The sequence below is a fragment of the Hypanus sabinus genome, chromosome 9 (genome assembly GCF_030144855.1).
Source record: "Hypanus sabinus isolate sHypSab1 chromosome 9, sHypSab1.hap1, whole genome shotgun sequence".
In the NCBI taxonomy this organism is placed as follows: domain Eukaryota; kingdom Metazoa; phylum Chordata; class Chondrichthyes; order Myliobatiformes; family Dasyatidae; genus Hypanus; species Hypanus sabinus.
Window position 1 is genome coordinate 92605095 of NC_082714.1, and position 12032 is coordinate 92617126.

Consider the following 12032-nt stretch of genomic DNA (forward strand, 5'->3'; position numbering starts at 1 on the left):
AGTTTGTTTCCTCATGTTACTAGGTATTGTCCAACATTCTGAGCCATATATTTCCCTCTATCATAACTGGATATAGTAGAAGGAAATAACATTATGAGGGCTTTAGATAGGGTGAATGCAAGCAGGCTTTTCTCCTGAGGTTGGGTGAGACTAGAACAGGGGTCAGCAACCTTTACCACTGAAAGAGCCACTTGGACCCGTTTCCCACAGAAAAGAAAACACTGGGAGCCGCAAAACCCGTTTGACATTTAAAATGAAATAACACTGCATACAACGTTTTTTTTGCCTTTATGCTATGTATAAACAAACTATAATGTGTTGCATTTATGAAATTGATGAACTCCTGCAGAGAAAACGAAATTACATTTCTGCATGCAACAAAAACATTTTGAACTCCGAAAAAAAGACGTTGGGTTGAAGGTTACTTTTAAGTAAAATACTCAACGTCTATTTGAGTCCTTCTTGTATTTATGAAAAACGCCAAACTTAAATTTGCCGCCAGCAGCAAACCAAAAATAACATCAGCCAGCTGTCAGCCTGAAAAATAAAAGGACTATTTCACTGAACAATGAAAAAATATGAATATACATAAAATAATAGGCAATTAAAATATTTATCATACTTGGTTAATGGGATTTCTGCTCCTGGACCTCAGCGCACAGCGTCTGCACATCAGGGTTGTATGACGTCACCTTCATCTTTACACAGGATCGCAAGCTGTCATCTGTGAGGCGTGCGCGATGTTTGTTTTTAATAAAGTTCATGTTGGAGAACACCTGCTCACATACATATGTGGATCCAAAGATCGACAGGACTCCAAGCGCATACTTTTTCATGTTTACATAAATGTCGGGCATAGCATTCCATGTTTCGAACACAAGTTTGTCCGGTTTTGGAAGGTTTTCAATATCACTCCATTTGTGATTCTGAGCAAGAACGGCCTTCTGACGGGCAACATCTTCAAGGTCTGCTGTCAAGCGTCTAAACTTGGACACCCATATGTCTTTGTCGGCTATGTCGGCCAGTTCCATCTCAAGATCAGGTTGACTCACACCTGCCAATGCAGTCGTATTCAGTAGGGAAGGATCGATGCTTAAGGGAGTGACCGGGAAGGATAATGTGTTTTTTTCCTCTCTGAACTCACAGAAGCGTTTCCCAAACGATGTTTGCATTGCGATGATTGCAGAATGTAAATACTCCGAAATTATCATGTCGTGACCTTGTTTGAACTCTCTCAAATTGGGGAAGTGAGACAAAGTGCCTTTCTGTAAATCTCTGGCAAGCACTGTCAACTTGCGCTCGAATGCCAAAACATCCTCCAACATGTGCAGGGCTGTGCGTCCTTTCCCCTGAAGAGCTGTGTTCAGCGTGTTCAGGTGCGCTGTCATGTCTACCATGAAGTGTAGCTTTTCCAGCCACTCTGGCTGTTCCAGCTCAGGAAAGGTGAGCCCTTTGCTGCCCAGGAAAGTTTTCACTTCTTCCAGACACGCGACAAAGCGTTTCAGCACCTCCCCTTTGGACAGCCACCGGACTTTGTTGTGCAGCAGGAGATCAGAATATGCGCTTTCCATCTCGTCCAGTAACAAACGGAATTGACGGTGATTTAAACTTTTTGCCATTATTTTATTGACAATCTGAATGACAACATCCATTACTTCTGTGCATTCCGGAGGAAATGTTTGAGCGCACAGTGCCTCTTGGTGCAAGATGCAGTGAAAAGTCAGCAGCTTTCTGTCCAGCGACTTCTGCAGTAAAGCCACAAATCCCTTGTGCGTTCCCGTCATATTCGGAGCCCCATCAGTAGCTACTGACACCAGATGGGTGGTCTTTATTCCTTTGGCTCTTAAACAATTCAAGACAGCCTCACAGATGTCCTCCCCCCGTGTTTGGTCTTTTAGAGGTATCAACTCAATCAGTTCTTCCTGTGGCCCGGCAGAGTTTACATACCGGCAGAACAACGCTATTTGTTCAATATCACCTTTGTCTTTAGACTCGTCACAGGCAATCGAGTAGGCCACAGCTGAATTGATGTCTTTAATTTGCTGTCTTGTGATGTCTTCTGCCATTTTTATGGTTCTGTCTTTGACAGTCTTTGCAGAGAGGGGCATATCCCTGATTTTCTGCACAATTTCACTCTTGTTTTTAAAGTCCGTGAATAGATGTTCTGAAATCTTAATGAAAGATTCTTTTATATATTCACCATCTGTAAACTGCTTCCCGTGCCTGACTATTTCCTAAGCGGCAATATAACCGGCGTATGTCGTTGATTTTCCAGACTTCATCCATTTCTGGAAATGATTTTTGCTCAGATCAACCTTCCGCATCAGTTCCGAAACGGCTTTTTTTCTCTCATCTCCATCCGGATATTTTTGAGCAAAGGCTGCGTGTTTACTCTGGAAATGCCTTGCGACATTTGACTTTTTGTTGTTTGCTAGTTTCTCATTGCATATTAAGCATACCGGTAAACCAGTCTCGTCAACAGTGAAAGCAAATGAATCTGTCCACGTATCATTAAACGTTCTGTTTTCTTCAGTCACTTTTCTTTTTTTAGAATTCTCCATAGTTGGCTTACCTTGGATCGAAAAATTAAAGAAATCGCGCACTGGCGGGTGTCAGGTATTGGCAGTGGTGACGTATATTAATAGCGATAAAAACACGTTGTAGCGGTGTGCTCACGCAGTCAGTAAACTGCAGTCGAATAACTTTATTCGAACTAAACAGCCTTGCTTTTAAGGCTCCCTCAACCCAGCCCCCATGGACGCAGATGCTGCAAAAGACGCGTACTCACAAACTCCCGTAGGCTATCTCCCTTAGCCGGAATGCTGGCTAATTGTGAGCCGTTTCGGATGTGCCAGGAAATGTGTCGCCACACTTAGATTGTACAAGATCACCATAATCTTCAAATTTAGAATTACATTTCAAAAGCTAACAAACTAACATAAAATACATTTTAATTAAATACTGACCAATTATTTCCCAAAGCCACAGGGAGCCGCAGCACAGAGGTGAAAGAGCCACAAATGGCTCGGGAGCCGCAGGTTGCCGACCCCCGGACTAGAACTAGAGGTCATAGATTTGTGGTGAAAGGTAAAATATTTAAGGGAACCCAAGAGGGTACTGTGCTCCATGCCCGCTAACATGATGAATTGATAAGCAAGGCTCTGGGCTGCTCCGGGGTTCAGATCTGAGGATTCATTTCTGCTTCAGAATGCTGTTGTTCACTTCAATTGTTTGTATGACTTCTATTTATTTTTCTTTCTCTTGCGCTTTGAGTTTCAGTCTTATTTTAAATTTTTTTTTAAAGTTGGGTTCTTTAGGGTTTCTTGCTTTGTGGCTACCTGTGAGTGAGCAAATCTCCAGCTTGTCTAATTTATATATTCTCTGATAATGAATATATTTGGATCTGAGTCTGATTAATATACTTGAATGTTGAACTTCTTCATTCAGAGGGTAGTGAGAGAGTGGAATAAGCTGCCTGTCGTAGTAGACGGTGGTTGAAAGACCAAGGTAGGGTGAGGGTGGAGGGGATGTTTCAAATAGTGGGAGAAGCTAGGATCAGCGGGCACAGATTTTTAAACAGAGATGGAATCAGACTGCAATCAGACAGTGGTGAATCTGCTGAATTCATTGCCACAGATGGCTGTGGAGGCCAAGTCAGTGGGTATATTTAAAGTAGAGGTTGACCAATTCTTGATTAGTAAGGCATCAAAAGTTATGGAGAGAATGGGGTTGAGGGAGGATTATAAATCAGCGATGACAGAATGGCAGAGCAGACTTGATGGGCTGAATGGCCTAATTCTGCCCCTATAGCTGATGTGCAAGAGATTCGTTTTGCGGTGGAATGGGATTGGTGGGAGTGCTCTGACAGCCAGTATAGACTGTATGGGCCGAATGGCCTCCTTCTATGTGATAGGAAATTCTGCATGCAGACATGAAAAGAACTGCTTAATATTTATTTGTTGGATTAAAATCTAACATCCTTGTGAAGTTTGTTGTATTTGTAACTTCTTTAATTATGGGGCAAGGAGAATTAGCGATGGTATCTTCTGCTGATCAATAGGGTTTGGAGCCCTTAGAGAGGCAAGAGAGCAAAGCAGGCATGAGATTAGGGCAGGGTAATGCAGGAGGGGTCCTTGTAAGTGTGTGTATGCATGTGCGTCCTATGGTAGCGTAGCAGTTAGTGCAATGCTATTACAGCTCAGAGAGTCGGAGTTCGGATTCAATCCTAACAGCTACATTAACACAATTGAAATTATGACTAGTTTATTATCATGCAGTGAAGTACAGTGAAAAACTCCAAGTTCAAATGAAATTTTCATTTCACCATACACGGGAATAAAGCCAAGTTGAAACAGCGTTTCTCCGGGGCCAAGTTGCAAAACACAGAACCAACAGTCACACACTGTAGACATACAATCATGACAGCAGAAATACATACAGTTACAAGAAAATATATATCACAAAAATAATATAGCCAAGTCCCTGAGTGTTACGCCCTATAGACTGATCATGTACGGATGTTGTACTGGTGCCACGTTTCCACGGGAACAATCCGGCAGCATTCCTCATATCACGCAAGTAGAGCCGCAGATGAATGCAATCCAGCTTGTCTTTGCAGGAGCAAGCACTGGAGGGCAGCACCTAGGCAGATTGAGCCGTGTGTAAGTACATTGAGGGAATAGCACAATCACTCAAGTGAAGTATGATGACCCCCTAAGGGGTTGTCTATCGGTGGGACCTCAGGCAGCTGTAGAGGCTGATCTGCACATCCAGAACATTCAGGTGAGCACTCGTGGAGATAAGAGACTTGACCAGTGTTACTCTCCCTTCTGCAATGCTCACACAGCTTCTCCTTCACCCAGCTTTTGGAAAATCAGATCACTTTTCAAGCCTGCTTTTGCCAACATACAGACAGAAGCTGAAACAAGAGGCCGCCAGAGTTAAAACCGTCCTCTGATAGTCCGACCAATCGGCATCCATGCTGCAGGACTGCTTCGATGACGTCGACTAAAATGTCTTCCATGGTGAGGATGTCTCAGAGTTCACGGATGGAGTCACGTGCTTCACCTGGAAGTGCTTCGATGATGTTGTCCCCCAGAAATCAGTCTGGGTCTTCCCGAACCAGAAACCCTGGATCAATAGTTCTGTGTGAGCAGCACTTACCACGGGACATAGAGCTTACACTGCTGGCAATCTGCTGGAGCTCAAAAACAGCAGCTACGATCTGCGCTAAAGCTATCAAGGCTGCGAAACAACACAGGGACAAGATTGAGTCAAGATTCACAACAAATAGCACACATGACTTGTGGCGAGGGTTGCATATCATCACAGACTTCAAAGCCAAACGTAGTGGTGCCGCCAACATTGCGGTCTCTCTTCCAGGTGAGCTCAATCATGTTTATTCTCAGTTCGATGTCTGAGCCTCTGAGGAAAGCCACCGTTACAACCTGCAACCTGGTCATCTCTGAGGCTGAGGTACACAGATGTTTCCAACGAGTGGACGTTATCCCAGGGCAAATACTCAGGATGTGTGCAGCAGAACTAGCAGGTGTATTTAATGATAATTTTAATCTCTCCCTCTCCCAGTATAGAGTGTCCTGCTTCAAATTACCGGTATCCACCATTGTCCCTGTACCAGAAAAGACCAGGGTAACATGCCTGAATGACTGGTTGTCTTGTCGCACTCACCTCAATAATAAGCAAATGCTTTGAGAGGCTGGTCTGCAGCTTGTTACCACCCAAACTGGACCCCTATAATTCGCCTACCGACACAACTGATCAAAAGACAACAAAGTAGCCACTGCTCTACATATCATCCTTACGCATCTGGAGAAGAAAGATATTTATGTGAGAATGCTGTTCTTGGACTACAGGTCCAAGAACACCATAACACCACAGGTCACCACCATAATTCCATCCAGGCTCCACAAGAAGCTCAGAGAGGAGACCTCAGCATTGACCCTGCCTTGTGCAGCTGGGTCCTGGACTTTCTGTCAGATCACTGGCAGGTTGTAAGAGAGGGCTCCCTCACCTTTGCCCCTCTGACTCTCAACACAGGAGCCCCTCAGGGCTGTGTACTAATGTGTGAAATTAACAATTTTGGCAGGAAACTTAACAAGGAAGCAAGTTCAAAGTAAATTTATGATCAACTGTATGCGTCAACATAAACTACCGTGAGATTCATTTTCTTGCAGGCGTTCATGGTAGAAGAAACAATAGAATCATTTAAAAACTACACAGAAAGTAAATAAGCAAACAAACAGGTAGGTAAACAAACAAATAAACACATGGGTAGATAGATAAAATAGAGAACGTGAGTTCTAGAGTCTCTCAAAGTGAGTCCGTGGGTTGTGGAAACAGTTCAGTGAGGGACAAGTGAAGTTATCCCCCTCTGGTTCAGGAGTCTGATGGTTGTGGGGTAATAACTGTTTCTGAACCTGGTGGTGTGGACCTGAGACTCCTGTGCCTCCTTCCTGATGGCAGCAACGAGAAGAGAGCACAGCTTGAACACAGCTTGGGGGGTGATGGATGATGCTTTCCTTTGACAGCACTCAGTGTAGATGCGCTCAGTAGTGGGAATGGCTTTACCTGTGATGAACTGCGCTATCTTAGTGGTGAGAAATTTCAGAGCTCTGACTGTGTGATTTACAAAAGGCTAGAATGCAGGTACAGCCAGTATTCAGGAAAATTATTGGAGTCAGAGAGTCATACAAGATGGAACCAGGCCCTTCAGCCCAACTCATCCCTGCTGTCCAAGTTGCCCAACTGAGTAGTCCCATTGGCTATGTTTGGCCCAGGCATTGCATGGAGAGTATATTGACTCATGGCTTGTTATGGAGACCCCAATGCCTTCGATCGGAAAAGCCAACATGAAGTAGCTGATTATGGCCCAGTCCATCATGTGTAAGGCCCTTCCGACATCTACACAGGGCACTGTTGCAGGAAAGCAGATTCCAAAATCAGACACCTCCACTATCCAATGTTCTCTTCTCGCTGCTACGTCAGGAAGAAGGGTCAGGAGTCTCAGGTCCCACACCGCCAGGTTCAGGAACAGTTATTACCCCTCACCCATCAGACCCTTGACCCAGAGGGGATAACTGCACTCTCCCCATCACTGAACTGTTTCCAGAACATTTCAACTCACTTTCAGGAACTTATCTCAAGTTCTCGATATCTATTGCTTTTTCTTGCTTTTTTTTTTCGTTGCTTCTTTGTATTTGCTGTGAATGCCCTCAAGAAAATGAATCTCAGGGTTGTATATGGTGAAATACATGTATCTTGATAATAAATTTACTTTGAACCTTTCCTATCCATGTACCTATCCAGGTGTCATTTAAATGTTGTTATTTTACCTGCGACAAATATTTACTCCGGCATCCCACCAACCTGCATGTGGAAAAAGTTATCTCGAAGGTCTCCTTCAGATCTTTCTCCTGTAAGCAGTTAAAACCCCACATCTGGACTGAGAGACAGTGAGAGGGGAGGTGGTGGGGCAAGGGCTGGCAGGTAATGGGTGGATCCAGGTGAGGAGTAGTGATAGGAGGATGGAGGAGGGGGGACTGTGAATAGTGATGGAGGCTGAGGTGATAGGTGGATGTGACAAATGGCTGCAGATGGTGGAATCTTAAGGGAAAGGAGGGGGAGTGTGGAAACAAATAAGGGAGGTGGAGGGGGTGTTGTGGCTGGTGGCCAGACAGAGGGTCTGGAGGAGGGGACAGAGACAGGGTAGTGGAGGGCAAGAGGCTGTAGGAGGTACTGGATGGATCAAAAGGATAGAGAAAGGAGACACAAAGAGGGGAGCAGCTCTCTTCTCGCTGCGACCATGGGGAAGGAGGTACAGGAGTCTCGGGTCCCACAACACCTGGCTGAGAAACAGTTATTACCCTACAACCATCAGGCTCCTGAAGCAGCGGGGATAACTTCACTCAGTACAACACTGAACTGATTCCACAATCGATGGACTCACTTTCGAGGACTTTACAACTCATGTTCTCAGTGTTATTTATTTTTTTACTTCTCTCTCTCTCTCTCTCTCTCTCTCTCTCTCTCTCTCTCTCTCACATGCCTTTGTTTGTAGGTAGTTTTTAATCCATTCTATTGTATTTCTCTGCTCTACTGTGAATAGACACGAGAAAATGAATCTCAGTAAGTTATACAGTGACATGTTTTGACCTTGATAATCTTTGAAAAGGGAGTGTTCATGCCACTGGGTTGTAGACTTCCCAGGGGAATACGAGGGACTGCTCCTCTGTATGCGGCCTCACCCCAGCAGTGGAGGAGGCCGAGGACAGACAAGGCAATGTGGCCACAGGAAGGGCATTAAAATGGGCTACACACACAGATGCTGAAGGAACTCAGCTGGTCAGGCAGCATCTATGGAGGGGAATATTTCAGATGAAGACCCCGCATCAGTCCTGAACTGGTCTAGACTGGATGGAAGCGACGAGACTGTGATGGACTGGGCAGGGTTTAGCATTCTCCTTCCCACCGACAATCAACACGGTGCACGTCAGGGATGTGTGCTTAGCCCACTGCTCTACGCCCTCTGCACCCTTCTCTGTGTGGATGGGCACAGCTCCAATGCCATCTATATATTTACTGACGGCACAAGTATTGTTGGCAGAATTTTAGATGGCGATAAGGAGGCATACAGGAGCGAGATAAATCAGCTGGTTGAGTGGTGTCACAACGACAACCTTGCATTCAACGTTAGTCAGACCAAAGGAATCGAGTGAAGACTTCAGGAAGGGTAAGTCGAGGGAACACACACCAGTCCTCATCGAGGGATCATCAGTGGAAAGGATGAGTAGTTTCAAGTCCCTGGGTGTCAACATTTCTGAGGATCTGTCCTAGGCCCAGCACGTCGATGTGATTACAAAGAAGTCACTGCAGCGGCCATATTTCATAAGGAGTTTGAGCTATGTCACCAAAGACTCACAGATTTCTATAGAAATACCGTGGAGAGCATTCTAACTGGTTGCATCACTACCTGGTACGGAGGGGCCACTGCACAGGACCGGAAAAAGCTGCAGAAAGTTGTAAATTGAGTAGCTCCATCGTGGGCTCTAGCCTCCCCGCCATCGAGGACAACTTCAAATGGCGATGCCTCAAAAAGGCGTCATTAAAGACCCCCAACACCCAGGACATGCCCTCTTCTCATTGCTACCATCAGGGAGCTTGAAGACACACACTCAATGCTTTCGGAACAGGTTCTTCCCCTCTGCCAGGAGATGTCTGAATGGACAATGAACCAACCCATGAACACTACCTCCCTATTTTTGCTCTCTTCTTGTGCTACTTATTTTATAAATATATATATTACTTATTGTAACTTTTCTTGTTTTTTTATTATCATGAATTGAAATGTATTGCTCCCACATAACAATTTTCATGACGTACGCCTGTGATGTTAAACCTGATTCGGATCCTCTGCATGTTCCGTCAGTTCAGAGAAGAGCAATTGGGAAATTACTGCAATTCCTTCGCTATTGCTGGGTCAAAATCCTTTGAGGAATTCAGCAGGTCAGAGTTAATCTCTGGAAGGGAATAAAGAATCGATGTTTTTGGACTAAGACCCTTCATCAGGACTAGAAAGGAAGGCGGAAGAAGCCACAATATGAAAGAGGTGGTGACGAAAATACCCTCACCTCAAGTTCTGCAGTGATTCAACATGGCAGCTCACCCCATCCTTCTCAAGGGTAACAGGGGAGGGACAATTAAATGCAGGCATCAGTCTGCATCTCCTCATGAGTTACCGGGGTTGGAGGTCCATGTCAGCCTAGAAGGTCAAGCCCACAATCAGCGAATCTTGAGGCAAAGTCCAAGGTAGGAGCTCCGATTTCCACGAGTCTAGGATCGAGGACTGGAGGCCCAGGGCAGCCTGTCCTGGGGCTGAAAGCCTGTCTGTCTGTGTGTGACATGGGGACTTCTGCTGTTGTTGCTGCTGAACATAAAATATGGAAAATTACAGGCTATTCAAAGGTTTCAAAGATGCACTTAATGTCAGAGAAATGTATACAATATACATCCTGATATTCTTTTTCTTCGCAACCATCCACAAAAACGGAGGAGTGCCCCAAAGAATGAATGACAGTTAAATGTTAGAACCCCACAGCTAACTCCATGTGACAATCCCCCCTCCCCTACCAGCAAAAAAAAGCATCAGCACCCTCCACCAAGCACTGAAGCATCAATAAAGACACAGACTTGCAGCACCCCAAAGACTACTCGTTCACCTGGCAATTCAACACGCCACAGGCTCTCTCTCCCTCCCTAATAAGAGTAACCCTCGGGCTCACCCAGCTCGCGTTCGTCTAGGGAAATCAGCCAGACTGGGTAATCACGTTTGTGTGGATGCTGCATAATGTACCCCCAGTTACAAACCCACAATGCAAAATATCAGACAGTACACCATATGCATTTAAACGATTGAACTTTATGATTCTTAATCTGAGTATAGGGCTAGTAATGAAAATAAAAGAAGGGCCCAAGTCAAAGTCACGTTGCAGCTCACTCAGTAGTCCTTCTTCCATCATCGGTCTCCTCCAAGCATTGCTGACCTTCGGTCCCTCAGATCCCAGTCCACTCCATCCGGTGGTCTACCAGCTCTCTCCACAAGTGTCCTCCCTCTTCCTCTCTCCTCAACAAAAGAGCGCGAAAAACATCATCCTTCCAGATACACAAGACAGAACAACGATCTCCAATTGGCTAACAGTCTCCGATTATCTCCAACCATAACCAAACGTTGCTGCTACGGAGAAACCATTACCTCAGCAGTGAAAGAAGCCATTACATTCTCCCCTCACCAAATTTAGTCAAGTCCTCATGACGTTGAGATAATTCGCCAACCCTTCCTACAAAACACAAAGCCCAATCCAGTTGCAAAGTGCAGTGACATAGCTCCCTAAAGCGGTACAGATCACGCCCGGTTCCACAGGCACTACATAGGCCAACCTATCCGGAGGTCTCCCTCCGTATCCCCCCACCTAACTCTTCGGGCTCAGACGCTACTGGGGATACTTCGGGTCCACTTGGTGAGTCCTTCCCTTGATCTATCACTCTTGTTCCCCTGCAACTCGGAGCCCTCTGTCCCATGTCCAGGCCCTGCTTCCTCTCCTTCAGGGTCTTGCCGTACCCCAGGCTGCCCACAGAGAGCTCCCTCCACCTCACCTGACCTGGGAGAAGGGTCAGTAGTCTCTTCCTCAATCAATGGGGAGTTAGCAAAAGACAGCATGTACCAGACATCCAGATCATCATCCTCCAAATCAGTATCCCTCTCAGGGGCAGTGCCCAGCCCAGCCTCTCCTGCTGTGGGCCCTGCAATCACCCCGTGTTTTCACAGAGTCCTCTTACTAGGTGTAGGCTCCAGGTCGGGCTCTGGGTCTACCTGCACCTCTTGTCCCAGGGGCAATAGGTGGTTCCGATGGAGAATCTTGACAGGCCCATTCCCCTCCTCCGGTCTCACCCGGAAAACCGGTAGGTTTGGCATCTGACTCTCCACCACATAGAGTGTGGCCACCCAGCGGTCAGCCAACTTGTGTTTCTCACGTAGTCCCAAAATCCTTGAGGACTCGGTCTCCCGGCAGGAGTTGGGAGTACTGCACTTTCTAATGATACCTCCTCTTATTTCCCAGATTCTGCTTGGCGGCCGCCACCCCAGCCAATTCGTAAGCCCTTTTCAGCTCTCTCCTCATATCAGACAGATACTTCAGATGGTGGTAAGTCACCACAGATGCTTCGGTGGTAAGTCACCCACGTCAGTTCCAAAGCAGAGGTCAATGGGCAACCTCGCCTCATGCCCAAACATCAGATAATAGGGCGAGTACCCAGTAGCTTCATTGCGTGTACAGTTGTAGCAGTGAACCAGATGCCCAATATGTTGAATCCATCTGCTGTTCTTGCTGATCTCCAGGGTCCCGAGCATGTCCAGCAAGGTCCAATTAAACCTCTCAGGCTGGGGATCGCCTTGCGGATGATACGGAGTGGTCCTCGACTTCTCAACTCCCAGCATGCCCAGTAACTCATAGATGAGT